The sequence below is a fragment of the Polypterus senegalus genome, chromosome 5 (genome assembly GCF_016835505.1).
Source record: "Polypterus senegalus isolate Bchr_013 chromosome 5, ASM1683550v1, whole genome shotgun sequence".
NCBI classification, from domain to species: domain Eukaryota; kingdom Metazoa; phylum Chordata; class Cladistia; order Polypteriformes; family Polypteridae; genus Polypterus; species Polypterus senegalus.
The window spans coordinates 116,783,573-116,802,069 of record NC_053158.1 but is presented as its reverse complement, the minus strand read 5'-3'; the positions used below and the strand labels follow the sequence as shown (position 1 = coordinate 116,802,069).

Genomic DNA, 18,497 nt, shown 5'->3' with positions numbered 1-18,497 from the left:
AGTTTCCACATATAGCTTATTTCAGTACAGTGTTGCAGGGGGAAGAAGACATATTCAACCCTAGCATGTGAAATAGTTCACTTTTGGTTTATTTTTGGGGAAGAAGACATATTCAACCCTAGCATGTGAAATAGTTCACTTTTGGTTTATTTATTTTTTTGTAAGTACTGTTCACATAATATGCAGTTACTGCCATAGTTAAACAGCTTTTTATTATTAATAATAAAGTAGTATCTAAAAAACTATTTTATAGGATACAGTGACAACAGAGGAAATGTCAAGAGGACACTTAATTAACTTCTATTTTCTCACAGACAAACTAAAACACATGTTAACTTTTGCTAGGAAACTCCCAAGGAAAACCCTCCAACTAAACATCCCATAAGAAAAGAACCACCACAATATATTAAGAAAGCAAGTTCAAAAATGGATCTCTGGATGCACATACACCAACACTGCAGTATGTAGCAAATAACATCAGAGTAAAGATGTCACAAACAACAATATTTACAACTTTGGTATAACTTTGGAATTAAAGTTATGAAAATGTAATGGTACCAGTTTTTGCAGCATCAATAGTACTGAGAAAGTGGGTGACTGCAAGTAGACAAATTACCTCAGAAAGCACAACACCACATAATAAAAACTGAGCCAAAATTAGAGATAAAAATGGCGGTGTTGATAATACAGCACTACATCAACATATGTTGAGAACAAAAAAGCGGATGTTGATTTGTGAAAATGCTTTTTTGTTTCTGCAACAAAACTTCAGCACACAAGTGTAAAAATTGTACTTGTTATTTAAAAAAAAAATAAAACACACACATAAATGCTTGCATTATTACCACTGTTATCCCATTATGGAATTAACTTCAGGAATAGCTTTGTGTGTGCTCTGAGAGTAAAATAATGTTGCCCACCACATTAGGTATAATTGTCCATTTTCTAACCTAGGTACAGTATACACTTTAGGGTCATGATAGAATGTGACTTGCACATATCAACAGTTATGCATAAGGGACTGTGGGATGTGAAAGGGATTGGCAGTGCAAATGACAGCGTAGCAAGTAAACATTGAAGAAAGATTCAAATGAAGTGGCTTCTCTTTACCAGTGATGAAATGAGTTGTGCCATTTTTGATTACCAAAATAAAATGCATTTAGTGTTTTCAATGCTTTGATGCTTAAAGCACATCTTCATTATTTATACAATGTGTACCATGTTAACAGAAACTGAATCGCAGAAACATGCAGTTAGTACAAACAATCAAAAAAGCAACAGAATCTGCAAACATGGAATTTGTGACATTTGTCTGGTTAAACTACCATTCATTAGTACAACTTAGCTATACGGAAAAGCAAACATTATATACGATATGTTGAAGAATGTAACCCTGTCTTACATACATTTTTTGAGTACAGGTAATGAAAACCTAAGTCATTTTCAATTTCTGGATTTTTAAGCAAAATCATAGCCTGATTACTCACACAACAACGTTTACAAACAGGAAAACAAAGTCTATTTTCTCCCAGAAATTACAACAAATTGATCCAAAGCAGTTTTGCATTGCTAAAAAAACAACAAGAAGCTTATGCATAAGATGGTCTTGTCAGAAACTTACCAGAAAGTTTTTGGGAAAAACCAGTATCTATATTTAATATGCCACATACAGTAACATGCTCATTTGGTCACTTTAGTAATGACAACTATTAATAGGGATGGGCACTATTAAGTACTTTTCAAACAAAGTCTTGTTAAAACTTTTTAACAAGTATGATGCGAACAGGCCATTCCAGTGTTGTCTTAAAGTCCTTAACATTTGTAAAAAGGTTGTAATCTGCTGTCTTAATACTGTAAAGAAGGAAAGGAATAATCTGCAAATGTTTAAAGTGAAGACATTCATTACAACCAAAATGGAACGGTAAAAAATGGCACATCAGTGATCCTAGGACTTGATCACGGACGCTAAAGACAAAGTGAAACATCAAATTTAAACAAGAGGCTGTCCATGCAACATTAGTAAAAACGCTTTCTAGATGTGACTGAGAAATACTAGCAGGCTGGAAATAATTCAATTGTATGTAAAAGGGACTGGAGTGGATATTCAATTGTGGGTGGGGATTGGCAAGGATGAAGACAATGACCATCCTTGGAGGAGGCAGTGCTGGGAGACTTTGTAAAAGTTTTCAGGACTTCCAAGGAGACTTGTGACTATCACCATATTGTGGTAGGTACTGCAAGGGTATATGGTCTCATTGTATTTGTGGAATTTGTGTTTAGAAACTTTACTCTATATCAGTTTAAATTCTGTAAATGTGTGTTGGACTCAGCCAAGGAAGCTTTTTGTCTCCTTCCGATGCTTTAATTTTAATGGATACTTAAATGAAGGTGAAGCCAGGTAATTGGATTCTTGGCTATTTATGTGTGACATTTTTTCACAGATAAAGCTGACCATGCTTACAAGAGGGGCGTCTCTCATATGAAGAGGCTGTCTGTCTACAGGGAAGTTACAATTTGTCCTATGTGGAGGTGGTTCAATTACCTAAGGGTCTTATTCCTTGCTAGGTTATAGATACTGTATCTTCATACACTCAACCAGCAAAAACTCAAAGACTATGCTGTTTTTGATTTGACCATCAGCCTATGGGATAGGAGCTTTGTCTCTATTTTGTGTGTGATGGAAAATTTGATGCACTGTTGTTGGGAGTGGTCAAGACTGCTTTACAAGACCTACGGACAGCCAATAGCTGATACTAACTGAACTTGATTAGCCGTTAATCGTTGTTATTCATTTATTTGCTTGCTTTTATTATTTGAACCCCTAGAAGCTTACTGCAGTTGGAGTGCTTAAACAAGACAAATGTTGGAATTACCCAAGTAAGGTTAGCATATCGCTGTTGTTGGTAATGTAAAAATTAACACATTTTAATCTATATTATATCTGTCTCTCTATTATATACACGGGGTGTGTGTGTGTGTGTATATATATATATAACTATCCTGATCTACATACTGTCAAATAAATGAACCACACGCCCACGCAAGAGGCTTTGCCTCTAGCACTAATGTCCGAAGTTTGATTCCCCGAGAGGGGGTGCAGTGAGAGTGTATGCCTGATGAGCCCAGAATTAGGGTGAAACATGTGTCGCGTACTCCCTACATTATTTGACAGTAAAACTATTATACACAGTGCATCTGGAAAGTATTCATAGGGTATCACTTTTTCCACATTTTATGTTACAGCCTTATTCCAAAATGGATTAAATTCATTTTTTTCCTCATAATTCTACACACAACACCCCATAATGACAACATGAGAAACGTTTACTTGAGGTGTTGGCAAATTTATTAAAAATAAAAAAAACTGAGAAATCACATGTACATAAGTATTCACAGCCTTTGCTCAATACTTTGTCGATGTACCATTGAGATATATATATATATAAAGATATTAGATATAGATATTGTATAAAGATATTAGATATAGATATTGTGGAGGACTGCCGGCTTCGTGCTACGGCCCTCACCCCCAGGCCGCCAGTAGGAGCTCTCCCGACAGCAGGATCGTGCCCCGAGTTCCAGCAGGGCCTTATAGACTATGTAATGTTTTTACACAGCCCTGCGGGATACCTTGGGGGCCACCAGGAGTCATGGGGGGGCTGCTTATGGGCTCTTTTGTGCCTTATGACACGGGAGTACGTCACGGTCATGTGACGAAAAGGAACGACGTGCTCCCGGGTTGAAGTAAAGGACTGATTGCCCTGACCCGGAAGGAATAAGGAACTATGGACTGTTGGAACAAGAATACCTCAGGGTGTGGGGCTATAAAAGGACTGTGGCTCAGTCCAGACACTGAGCTGTGCTGGGTGGGAGAGGAGCAAAGTGTCTGGGCGAGGAGGAGAGAGAATATGGTGTTTATTTGTTGGGTTAAATATTTATGAGTAGTGAGGAAGGTGCTTGGTGCACTTTGAACCATAATAAAAAGTCTTGGACTTTTACCTGTTCTCTGGAGTTGTACCTGAGGGTTCAAGGGAGCACTAGCGCCCCCTACTGCCACTATATATATATATATATATATATATATATATATATATATATATATATATATATATACATACACATACATACATACAGTGGTGTGAAAAACTATTTGCCCCCTTCCTGATTTCTTATTCTTTTGCATGTTTGTCACACAAAATGTTTCTGATCATCAAACACATTTAACCATTAGTCAAATATAACACAAGTAAACACAAAATGCAGTTTTAAATGATGGTTTTTATTATTTAGGGAGAAAAAAAAATCCAAACCTACATGGCCCTGTGTGAAAAAGTAATTGCCCCCTGAACCTGATAACTGGTTGGGCCACCCTTAGCAGCAATAACTGCAATCAAGCATTTGTGATAACTTGCAATGAGTCTTTTACAGCGCTCTGGAGGAATTTTGGCCCACTCATCTTTGCAGAATTGTTGTAATTCAGCTTTATTTGAGGGTTTTCTAGCATGAACCGCCTTTTTAAGGTCATGCCATAGCATCACACTTGGATTCAGGTCAGGACTTTGACTAGGCCACTCCAAAGTCTTTATTTTGTTTTTCTTCAGCCATTCAGAGGTGAATTTGCTGGTGTGTTTTGGGTCATTGTCCTGTTGCAGCACCCAAGATCACTTCAGCTTGAGTTGACGAACAGATGGCCGGACATTCTCCTTCAGGATTTTTTGGTAGACAGTAGAATTCATGGTTCCATCTATTACAGCAAGCCTTCCAGGTCCTGAAGCAGCAAAACAACCCCAGACCATCACACTACCACCACCATATTTTACTGTTGGTATGATGTTCTTTTTCTGAAATGCTGTGTTCCTTTTACGCCAGATGTAACGGGACATTTGCCTTCCAAAAAGTTCAACTTTTGTCTCATCAGTCCACAAGGTATTTTCCCAAAAGTCTTGGCAATCATTGAGATGTTTCTTAGCAAAATTGAGACGAGCCATAATGTTCTTTTTGCTTAACAGTGGTTTGCGTCTTGGAAATCTGACACGCTGGCCGTTTTTGCCCAGTCTCTTTCGAATGGTGGAGTCGTGAACACTGACCTTAATTGAGGCAAGTGAGGCCTGCAGTTCTTTAGACGTTGTCCTGGGGTCCTTTGTGACCTCTCGGATGAGTCATCTCTGCGCTCTTGGGGTAATTTTGGTCGGCCGGCCACTCCTTGCAAGGTTCACCACTGTTCCATGTTTTTGCCATTTGTGGATAATGGCTCTCACTGTGGATTGCTGGAGTCCCAAAGCTTTAGAAATGGCTTTATAACCTTTACCAGAGTGATAGATCTCAATTACTTCTGTTCTCATTTGTTCCTGAATTTCTTTGGATCTTGGCATGATGTCTAGCTTTTGAGGTGCTTTTGATCTACTTCTCTGTGTCAGGCAGCTCCTATTTAAGTGATTTCTTGATTCAAACAGGTGTGGCAGTAATCAGGCCTGGGGGTGGCTACGGAAATTGAACTCAGGTGTGATACACCACAGTTAGGTTATTTTTTAACAAGGGGGCAATTACTTTTTCACACAGGGCCATGTAGGTTTGGATTTTTTTTCTCCCTACATAATAAAAACCATCATTTAAAAACTGCATTTTGTGTTTACTTGTGTTATATTTGACTAATGGTTAAATGTGTTTGATGATCAGAAACATTTTGTGTGACAAACATGCAAAAGAATAAGAAATCAGGAAGGGGGCAAATAGTTTTCACACCACTGTATATAGATATATATATATATATATATATATATATATATATATATAGAGATATATATATATATATATATATATATATATATATATATAGATAAGATATATATATAGATAAAGCAAAATACTCGTGCTTCGCAGTGGAGAAATAGTGTGTTAAAGATGAAAAAGAAAAGGAAACATTTTGAAAATAACGTAACATGATTGTCAATGTAATTGTTTTGTCACTGTTGTGAGTGATGAGTGTTGCTGTCATATCTATACTAATAAAAGGCAAAGCCCTCACTCACTCACTCACTCACTCACTCACTCACTGACTCACTGACTCACTCACTCACTGACTCATCACTAATTCTCCAACTTCCAGTGTGGGTGGAAGGCTGAAATTTGGCAGGTTGATTCCTTACAGCTTCCTTACAAAAGTTGGACAGGTTTTATATCGAAATTCTACGCGTAATGGTCATAACTGGAAGCAGTTTTTCCATTTACTGTAATGGAGATGAGCTTCAACGCCGTGGGCGGAGTTTCGTGTGACATCATCACGCCTCCCACGTAATCACGCAGTACATAGAAAACCAGGAAGACCTCAAAAAGCGCCAAGAAAACATGCATTATATAATTGAGAAGGCAGCGAAACAATAAGAAGCGAGTTCTGCTACTTCGGAAACAAAGCACGATGTAAACCTACACTTTAAATTAAGTTCATAGACAGGCTGCGCTGGCGCTTGTAATTTAGTGCCTGCCCATATAAGGCCATCCGTCAGCGGCAATCCAATAGCAAACTGCCACGGGTAAATATTCACGGGTGAAGGACTGTGCTTATGGAGAGGAAGATGAGATGGTCAGGGTGGTGTTTGACACAAACTCAGCGAAACTGCCAGAGAAAGTTTTAAGTGCCAGGACTAAGGTAACATTAAATAAAGCTATGGACATAGCACGAGATGGCACCAGCACAGCTGGGAACCTTCGATGCAAGTACACCGAGTGGCTCACGTGAACTGATGCAGTGCACAGATAAAAAGCAACAGTTCCAAAGAGCTGAACAAAACCGAATTACACAATTGAAAAGGCAGCAAAAATATGAAGCGCCTGATAAGCATATTCATAAATGCAGCTACTGTGGAAACAAAGCACACGGTGGAAAAAGTCAATGTCCCGCTAAAGGAAGACAGCGTGAAAAAAAAACCCGTGCATGCAGTTTGTCACATCACAGATAAAAAGGAAGACGAGCTGTTTATTGATGCAGTAAGGAACTAATCGATGAATGAAACCTCTTATCTTTACAACGATTGACAAACACGGAATGTAACTTGAACACATCGCACAAATACGAGCCTGATTGAAAGAAATAATGATAATCAAATCCTTGATGACAGCAACATTCAATAACACTCACAAAACAATTACTGTATATTGACAATCATGTTACGCTATTTTTAAAATGTTCCCTTTTCTTTTTCATAACTTCTACTTCTCCACTGCGATACACGGGTATATATATAAATGTATATCTATAGCCCGATCTACAATACATACTTTAGCATAGACAAGCGGTGGCGCAATTGTAGAGTCTTCGCCTCTAACGCCGACATTCGAGGTTCGATTCCGAGAGGGATGTACTGACTATGTACGCGCGCTACCCGATTCATTTTACCTTCCCATCTCCTTGGTTTGGGACGTATGAAAAAATATTAGGTTAACGCAGAATCATGTTACGCTATTTTTAAAATTTTCCCTTTCTTAGCACAAGCACAGTTGAGAAGCTTCGATGCATGTACTCCATAACGCGCTAAAAATAACGCATTTAATCACACTTTCAATTCCAAGCAAACGGGAACTTTTGTCAATGCATGATTTCCTGGTACATCCATTACACTGATGCACACATCACAGCTACAAAAATGTTAGAGTCGGAATAAAGCGCGTTCCTACGACTGATCATTTCGACTACCCGAGCGAAGCCTTGATAAAAGCATGGTTTTGTGCACACTGAAAAGCAAGCAAAATTAGATGCATTACAGAAAGCGGACTTTGTGGCTCTTACTGGGGATCATTGGACTTCCGTGACCGTTAGTAATTCTAAATACATCTAATTACAAAATGTTCAATGATCACACTGTTTTAGCCTAATGTACAAAATAATTTTGGCTAATGTTACTCAGAGTTTAAAGAGTAAGCTGGTCAAATTACCTTTTATGTTTCTGACTTATTTTTTAAGAAGAAAACTGCACTTTATGGTGAAATTTTGGTTATTATTATTTAAAGACAATACTATTCTGAAAATGTACTTAAAGTACTTAAACTACCACTTTATTTTTAAGTCTGCCCAATTTTAACCAGGGATGATATTTTTGTTTCTGTTTTGAATTCAAATGCAGTTTAAAAGCTTTTTTCAGAAATTAAAACAGCTTCAGTTTACAATATTCATGTCCATGTCTATTATTTGATTCTGTCGCCCACTAAAACCGCTTTTAAATAAAAAAAAAAAAACATTTGCGATTTGGGGCAAATTTACGTGCGATTACATACGATTAATCAAGATTAATTCTTACACAGCCTCTAATTAATTGGATTAATTTTTTTAATCGAGTCCCACCCCTAATATATATATGTAGATTTGTATATATATGTGTATATACAGTATATATGTAGATATGTATATGTTGTATATACAGTATATATATATGTTTATATGTATATATATGTTTATATATGTGTCTGTGTGTGTGTGTGTATATATATATATATATATATATATATATATATATATATATATATGCCAGCAACACTCATGACAATTACAAAACAATTACATTGTCAATCATGTTACGTTATTATTAAAATGTTTCCTTTTCTTTTTACTTCTCCGCTGCCAATCGCAGCTATTTTGCTATATATATATATATATATATATATATATATATATATATATATATATATAGATAGATATGACAACAACACTCATATCAATGACAAAACAATTACATTAACAATCATCTTACGTTATTTTTAAAATGTTTGCTTTTCTTTTTCATAACTTCTTTAACACACTACTATCTCATAAGCTGGTATTCTGCTAGTATATATATATATATTATATATATATATATATATATATATATATATATATATATATATATATATATATATATATATATATATATATATATATATATATATATATATATATATATATATATATATATATATATATATATATATATATATACTAGCAAAATACCCGCGCTTCAGCAGCTGAGAAGTAGTGTGTTAAAGAAGCAATGAAAAAGAAAAGGAAACATTTTGAAAATAACGTAACATGATTGTCAATGTTATTGTTTTGTCACTGTTGTGAGTGATGAGTGTTGTTGTCATATATATATATATATATATATATATATATATATATATATACACACACACACAAACATATATATATATATACATATACACACACATATATACACACAAATACATATATATATACATACATACACACACACATATATAAACATATATATACATATACATGCATATCTACATATATACACACACAGCTATTTCAGATCAGTGCAATACGCTGTTTGTTAAAACGGATGACACCCGCTCTTACGTGCAAGTCTGCGTGGATATTATGAACTATCGTATTTGTTCAAGTTCTATTTAAATTTTAAATAGAAGGAATTTTTATTTAGTCGACAGAAATATCTTTGGTAGGAATGGTAAAACAGACAGGAATATTATTCCTGAATAAATCAACTCAAACCTTAAACAACTTATAATATTTTGCTCTCCATAAAAATATATCCTGTCTAAATTATACAAGTTAGAAATAAAGTAAACATTAAAAGAACAATTATTCAAATTTTCTTTATTCTTATGTAATTTTATATATAAAAATAAACTTAGATTTTAAATATCCCAAAAGATTTTGCTCTCCATAAAAATATATCCTGTCAAAATTATACAAATTCAAATATGAACATGCTGCATAACAAAACCTGGAAATATAAATAAAATGTGTTCCTTTCAGCAATAACAAATCAAATCATTCAGTTGTCTTTGCTCATATGTCATTTTAGAGCTGGACGCCTGGCATCTTTTTGGCACAGGTTCGTTTCTGTTTGGTGTGAGGTTCTGTGTTGTGGAGATTCTCAGGATGGATTGCAGGTGCTCATCAGTGAGGCGACTCCTGTGTGCTGTTTTGTTAGTCTTTATCACTGAGAAGAGCTTCTCACACAGATATGTGCTACCAAACATGCACAAGGTTCGAGCCGCATGTAGACGGACTTTTTGTTCTTCAAAGTCACCAAAGCGCCGTGCAAACTCAGTGCGCTCAGTTTATCAGCAAAGTGCGATTTGGGAACACCGTAGTGACGACTTGGTTTAACATTACTTGGCAACAGGGAAAGTGGGGCAAGTGGTTGTGTCTCCCATAAAAGCAGCTTGAAATCACTTTGTGATTGTGCACGGGTAAAACGTCCGCTGAAGTGTCAGATTCTTATTTAATTCTTCTGCTTTCTGTATCTTCTGCATTGCATTCAGGTCTTTCAGGTTACCCTGATGTTTTGTTTTATAGTGCCGTCTTAGATTAAATTCTGTAATTACAGCCACATTAGCTCCACAAATGAGACACACGGGTTCAGTAAACATATACTCAGCCTCCCATCGGTTTTAAAGGCTCTATTTTCAGAATCAACTTTTCTCTTCAGCATCGTGTGAGCTAGCTTCGCAATAACTTGCAGCATCATAAGGTAGACTTGATTAACGGTAACTGTTGGCAAGGCAGCTGAAGCGCTGCATTATGGGATCTGTAGTTTATTGTGTTACCAGCGCTTCATATACCCGGCTTTAATAACAATAATACAGTATATAAAATGATCTCGGGCGGATATAATTACACGGGCGGATGTGGCCCGCGCCCTTGAGTTTGACACATATGGACTAAATAGAACTTGAAAAGATATATTTTTTCAAATGTGATCGCGCAATTCAGATAGAGTTGACGCGACTACAGCCTGCATGCCTCAATAAGTCATCCTCCCCTCGCTCTTACTTTTTTACCGTTCATCTAATGAATACACTGAGTATGGCTTTACCAAAACAATCATTGATGGCGAATAAAGTATCCATTATTCGAGTATGTAGATCGGGTTATATATATATACATATATATATACCAGCGTATCGAGAAGTAGTGTGTTAAAAAGCTAGAAAAGAAAAGGGAACATTTTAAAAATAACGTAACATGACTGTCAATATACAGTATTTGTTTTGTGAGTGTTACTGAGTGTTGCTGTCATCAAGGATTTGATTATCATTATTTCTTTCAATCAGGTTCGTATTTGTAGGATGTGTTGTGTTCAAGTTACATTCCGTGTTTGTCAATCGTTGTAAAGATGACAGGTTTCATTCATCGATTCGTTTCTTACTGCATCAATAAACAGCTCGTCTTCTTCTTTATCTGAGACCTGACACACTGCATGCACGGGTTTTTTACACTGTCTTCCTTTAGCGGGACATTGACTTTTCCAACGTGTGCTTTGTTTCCGCAGTAGTTGGATTTATGAATATGCTTGTATGTATGAGACGCTTCATATTTTTGCTGCCTTTTCAATTGTGTAATTGGTTTTGTTCAGCTCTTTGGAACTGTTGCTTTTATCTGTGCACTGCGTCAGTTCACGTGAGCCACTCGTGTACATGCATCGAAGGTTCCCAGCTGTGCTGGTGCCATCTCGTGCTATGTCCATGGCTGTATTTAATGTTACCTTAGTCCTGGCACTTAAAACTTTCTCTCGCAGTTTAAGCTGAGTTTGTGTCAAACACCACCCTGACCATCTCATCTTCCTCTCCATAAGCACAGTCCTTCACCCGTGAATATTTAGTGGAGTTTGCTATTGGATTGCCGCTGACGGACGGCCTTATATGGGCAGGCACTAAATTACAAACGCCAGCGCAGCCTGTCTATGAACTTAATTTAAAGTGTAGGTTTACATCGTGCTTTGTTTCAGTAGCAGAACTCATGAATATGGTTGTATATGTCACTTTCGCCGCTTCTTATTGTTTCGCTGCCTTCTCAATTATATAATGCATGTTTTCTTCAGCGCTTTTTGAGGTCTTCCTGGTTTTCTATGTACTGCGTGATTACGGGGAGGCGTGATGATGTCACACGAAACTCCGCCCCGGCGTTGAAGCTCATCTCCATTACAGTAAATGGAGAAAACTGCTTCCAGTTATGACCATTACGCGTAGAATTTCGATATAAAACCTGCCCAACTTTTGTAAGGAAGCTGTAAGGAATGAACCTGCCAAATTTCAGCCTTCCACCCACACGGGAAGTTGGAGAATTAGTGATGAGTCAGTGAGTGAGTGAGTGAGTGAGGGCTTTGCCTTTTATTAGTATAGATATATATATATATATATATATATATATATATATATATATATACATATACACACTGTGTGCACAATTATTAGGCAAGTGAGTATTTTGACCATATCATCATTTTAATGCGTATATTCCAACTCCAAGCTGTATTAACTTGAATGCTTATTGGATTTAAGCACGCCAGGTGATGTGTATTTGTGTAATGAGGGAGGGTGTGGCCTAAGGAGATCAACACCCTATATCAAGGTGTGCAGAATTATTAGGCAGCTAGTTTTCCTCGGGCAAAATGGGCCAAAAAGAGATTTAACTGACTCTGAAAAGTCAAAATTGTAAAAGTCTTTCAGAGGATGCAGCACTTTTGGAATTGCTAAGATATTGGTGTGTGACCACAGAACCATCAAACATTTTGTTGCAAATAGTCAACAGGTTCGCAAGAAACGTGTTGAGAACAAAAGACGTAAATTAGCTGCCAAAGATTTGAGAAGAATCAAACGTGAAGCTACCAGGAACGCATTATCCTCCAGTACTTTCATATTCCAGAGCTGAAACCTACCTGGAGTGCCCAGAAGTACAAGGTGTTCAGTGCTCAAAGACATGGCCAAGGTAAGGAGGGCTGAAACCCAACCACCACTGAACAAGAAACATAAGTTGAAACGTCAAAACTGGGCCAAGAAATATCTGAAGACAGATTTTTTCAAAGGTTTTATGGACCGATGAGATGAGAGTGACTCTTGATGGACCAGATGGATGGGCCTGTGGATCAGTAATGGGCACAGAGCTCCACTCCAACGTGGAGGTGGGGTACTGGTATGAGCTGGTATTTTTAAAGATGAGCTAGTTAGACCTTTTGCATTGAAGATGAACTCAAAATCAACTCCCAAACCTACTGCCAGTTTTCAAGACACTTTCTTCAAACAGTGATACAGGAAGAAGACCATGATTTTTATGCAGGTCAATGCTCCATCACTTGCATCGAAGTTCTCCACTGCGTGGCCAGCCAGTAAAGGCCTTAAAGATGAAGGAATAATGACATGGCCCCCCTTCCTCATCTGACCTAAACCCTATCGAGAACTTGTGGGCACTTCTTAAACGCTAGATTTACGGGGAGAAAAACAATACACCTCTCTGAAGAGTGTCTGGGAGGCTGTAGTCACTGCTCCACAAAAAGCTGATCGTCAACAGATCAAGAAACTGACAGACTCCATGAATGGAAAGGCTTATGACTGTTATTGGAAAGAAGGGTGGCTATATTGGTCATTGATTGATTGATTTATTTTTGAAATGTCAGAGATGTTTATTTGTAAATTTTGAGGTGTTTGTTTATTATTCTCACTATAACAGATGAAAATAAACAAGTCAGATGGGAAAATTTTCATTTTCCTTTAGTTGCATAATAAATCTGCACACTAATAGTTGCCTAATAATTGTGCGCACATATGTATTCCCCTGATGATGTTCACACTCACATTTCCGTTGTGAAACATTCAGGTTTCAGGTTTATTAACATTTTGGATTAACTGATAGCACTGTGTTTGTTCCATATCAAAATTAATCCTCAAAAATACAACTTGCCTAATAATTGTGCACACAGTGTATATATATATATATATATATATATATATATATATACACACACACAAACATGTATATACATATCCATACATATATATATATACACATACATATATTATATACATACATACATTATATACATACATACATACATACATACATATATATATATATATATATATATATATATATATATATATATATATATATATATATATACATATATACATATACATACACACACACACACACACACATACACATATACACTCTTTGTGGTGCGAGCAACTGTTGCTGGGGGTGGCAGAATCCATCAAGGAAGAAAAATGAAAAATATTATTTGTACAAAATCTTCATTTATTTATCCATTCCTAAAGAATTAAATGGGCAGGCTATTTCGTATCAGTGCAATATGCTGTTTGTTAAAACAGATGACTCCCGTGGTCTGCGTGAATATTATGAACTATCATATCTGTTCAAGTTCTATTTAAATTTTAAATAGAAGGAATTTTTATTTAGTTGACAGAAATATCTTTGGTAGGAATGTAAGTTAAATGTAGGCATCATTGCATAAATTTTTCTTCACCATAAATGTAAAGAGCAAATTCGCCTTACATTCCAACCAAAGATATTTGTGTTGACTAAATCAGGGGTGTGAAACTCAATTGCACAGGGGGCGAAAATCCAAAACACACTTTAGGTCGTGGGCCAAACAGGATAAACATTTATTGAACACACTAAAACTAAACTTTTAAAACTTAACTTTTTTGAACATAAATATGAATAAAAACAGACAGGAATATTATTCCGGAATAAATCAACTCAAACCATAAATAACTCATAATATTTTGCTCTCCATAAAAATATATCCTGTCTAAATTATACAAGTTAGAAATAAAGTAAACAACAAAAAATCAAATTTCTTTACTCTTATGTAATATTATATAAAAAAATAAACTTAAATTTTAAAAACCCAAAAGATTTTGCTCTCCATAAAAATATATCCTGTCAAAATTATACAAATTCAAATATGAACATGCTGCATAACAAAACCTGGAAATATAAATAAAATTTGTTCTTTTCAGCAATAACAAATCAAATCATTCAGTTGTCTTTGCTCATATGTCATTTTATCAGAGCTGGACGCCTGGCATCTTTTTTTGGCAACAAGTTCGTTTATGTTTGGTGTGAGGTTCTGTGTTGTGGAGATTCTCAGGATGGACTGCAGGTGCTCATCAGTGAGGCGACTCCTGTGTGCTGTTTTGTTAGTCTTCATCACTGAGAAGAGCTTCTCACATAGATATGTGCTACCAAACATGCACAAGGTTCGAGGCCGCATGTAGACGGAGCTGGAGCATTTCTGGGAATGGAGTGAATAAACTGTGCGGGCCCTGCAGTATCGTACTTTGCCTTCAGTGTGCCATTACACTGCAGCTCAATCACTTCCATCTGAATCTGCACAGGTGCAGTTTCCACATCGACGGCAAATGGGTTGCGAAACAACTCAAAATTCTTTTTTTGTTCTTCAAAGTCACCAAAGCGCCGTGTGAACTCAGTGCGCAGTGCGCTCAGTTTATCAGCAAAGTGCGTATTTGGGAACACCGTTGTGCCAATTTGGTTCAACATTACTTGGCAACAGGGAAAGTGGGGCAAGTTGCACTGGTGCATTTGTGTCTCCCATAAAAGTAGCTTCACTTGAAATCACTTTGTGATTTTGCACTGGTAAAAACGTCTGCTGAAGTGTCAGATTCTTCTTTAACTCTTCTGCTTTCTGTATCTTCTGCATTGCATTCAGGTCTTTCAGGTTATCCTGATGTTTTGTCTCATAGTGCCGTCTTAGATTAAATTCTGTAATTACAGCCACATTAGCTCCACAAATGAGACACACGGGTTTACCGGCAATGTCAGTAAACATATACTCAGCCTCCCTTTGTTTTTTTTAAGGCTCTATGTTCAGAATCAACTTTTCTCTTTGGCATCGTGTGGGCTAGCTTCGCAGTAACTTGCAGCATCATATGATATCATATGATTAACGCGGTAAGTGTTCGGCAAGGCAGCTGAAGCGCTGCATTATGGGATCCGTAGTTTATTGTGTTACCAGCGCTTCATATCCCCGGGCCATTAATAACAATAATATATAAAATGATCTCGGGCGGATATAATTACACGCCGGGCCGGATGTGGACTGAGGGACTTGAGTTTGACACATATGGACTAAATAGAACTTGAAAAGATATATTTTTTCGAATGTGATCACGCAATTCAGATCGAGTTGACGCGCACTACATCGAGCCCGTGTGCTATTGTGGTTTTGTCTGCATGCCTCAATAAGTCACCCTCCCCTCGCTCTTACTTTTTTACCGTTCATCTAATGAATACACGGAGTATGGCTTTACCAAAACAATCATTGATCGCGAATTAAGTATCCATTATTCATAAAGCTTCAATTGGTGATCTGTCTATCTGCGTCAACCACATATTTTTTCATAAGTCTCAAACCAAGGGGATGCGAGGCTAAAATGAATCGGGAAGCACGCGTACATACTCAGTGCATCCCCTCTCAGGAATCGAACCTCGGACACTGGCACTAGAGGCGAAGCCTCTACTATTGCGCCACGGCGTGTGGTTTGTCTATTTGAGCATAGCAGTGTAATTCGGTTTTTGTTCAGCACTCTTTGGAACTGTTGCTTTTTGTCTGCGCACTGCATCAGTTCACGTGAGCCGTTGAATATGGTTTTATATGTCACTCGCTGGGCGGCACGGTGGCGCAGTGGTAGCGCTGCTGCCTCGCAGTTAGGAGACCTGGGTTCGCTTCCTGGGTCTTCCCTGCGTGGAGTTTGCATGTTCTCCCCGTGTCTGCGTGGGTTTCCTCCCACAGTCCAAAGACATGCAGGTTAGGTGGATTGGCGATTCTAAATTGGCCCTAGTGTGTGCTTGGTGTGTTTGTGTGTGTCCTGCGGTGGGTTGGCACCCTGCCCGGGATTGGTTCCTGCCTTGTGCCCTGTGTTGGCTGGGATTGGCTCCAGCGGACCCCCGTGACCCTGTATTCGGATTCAGCGGGTTAGAAAATGGATAAATGGATGTCACACGCTCGCTTCGAAATTGTTTCACTGAATTCTTAATGATATAATGTATGTTTTCTTCAGCGGTTTTTGGAGCTCTTCCTGGTTTTCTACGTACTGCGCGATTACGTGGGAGGTGTGATGATGTCACACGAAACTCCAACCCCCCATGGCTTTTGAGCTCAACTCCATTACAGTATATGCAGAAAAATAGCTTCCAGTTATGACCATTACGCGTAGAATTTCGAAATGAAACCTGCCCAACTTTTGTAAGGAAGCTGTAAGGAATGAGCCTGCCAAATTTCAGCCTTCTACCTACACGGGAAGTTGGAGAATTAGTGATGAGTCAGTGAGTCAGTCAGTCAGTGAGGGCTTTGCCTTTTATTAGTATAGATAAAGAAGTTCAGTGTGGTTCAATTACTCCATTGTGGTGGTTGGCACGAAGCAGCACATTGTGACTCACAATGCAGAAGCTTTGAAGGTTCAAAGCCAAAGCTTAGTAGAACAGTGTGTGTGGTGAAAACCGATAGCGTGGTAGCAGTTGAAAGTTGAATGGTCATAAGATGCATAGGTCGTAAGTCAACGAGTATTATTGATGGCGAATGGATTATTCATAAAGCTTCAATTGGTGATCTGTTTTTCTGTGTTAACCTCATATTTTTTCATACTTCTTCTCAAACCAAGGGTGTGCAAGGGTAAAATGAATCGGGAAGCACTGATCAATGTAATCGGTGTACCATAAAATCATGCATTGACAGAAATTCGCTTTTGCTTGTATTGCAAAGTGTGATTAAATGTGTGATTTTCTAACGCTTTATGGAGCATATGCATCAAAGCTTCTCAGCTGTGCTTGTGCTAAGAAAAGGAAACATTTTAAAAATAACGTAACACGATTGTCAATGTAACCTTTTGTAAGTAGTGCCTGGAGGATTCAGTGTGGAGAAACTCTAGAGACAGCGTGTGTATTAACTTGTGGATTTTTCTGTGAGTATTTGGTGGCAGCGCCACAAAGTCGCTTCCGTAACACTGCGTGCGTTAGTTGCGGAGCACAGCTCAGAGCGAAATTAGGTGAATGGGAGGGGAGATGATGACGTGACTCCCCCACCCGCCTTAACTATCAATTAACACAGACAAACACAGTCTCTCGGAATTTGCATAAGCACAGCCCTTCACTTGCAATTTTAACTTAGTTACAAAGTGATCAAAACTCTTGTTTATATCCCGCATTACCCGTGGGCATGACAAACGCCAGCGGCAGCCTGTCTATGAACTTAATTTAAACTTTAGGTTTGCACCTTGCTTTGTTTCCGAAGTGGCAGCACTCATGAATATGGTTGTATATGTCACTTTCGCCGCTTCTTATTGTTTCAGCTGCCTTCTCAATTATATAATGCATGTTTTCGTCAGCGCTTTTTGGAGCTCTTCCAGGTTTTCTACGTACTGCGTTGACAGTCAGTTCACGTGATTACGTGGGAGGCGTGATGATGTCACACGAAACTCCGCGCACCACTGCTTTCGAGCTCAACTCCATTACAGTATATGGAGAAAAATAGCTTCCAGTTATGACCATTACGCGTAGAATTTCGAAATGAAACCTGCCCAACTTTTGTAAGGAAGCTGTAAAGAATGAGCCTGCCAAATTTCAGCCTTCTACCTACACGGGAACTTGGAGAATTAGTGATGAGTCAGTGAGTGAGGGCTTTGCCTTTTATTAGTATAGATATATGGATATACTG

At 37.7% G+C, this 18,497-nt stretch overlaps 1 protein-coding gene across 4 annotated transcripts in view; it reads right to left on the bottom strand.

The window, feature by feature from the left end:
* LOC120529457 (meiosis-specific coiled-coil domain-containing protein MEIOC-like) overlaps positions 1–18,497 on the bottom strand; it is a 150,303-nt gene that overhangs the window by 61,816 nt on the left and 69,990 nt on the right. The window lies entirely within an intron of this gene.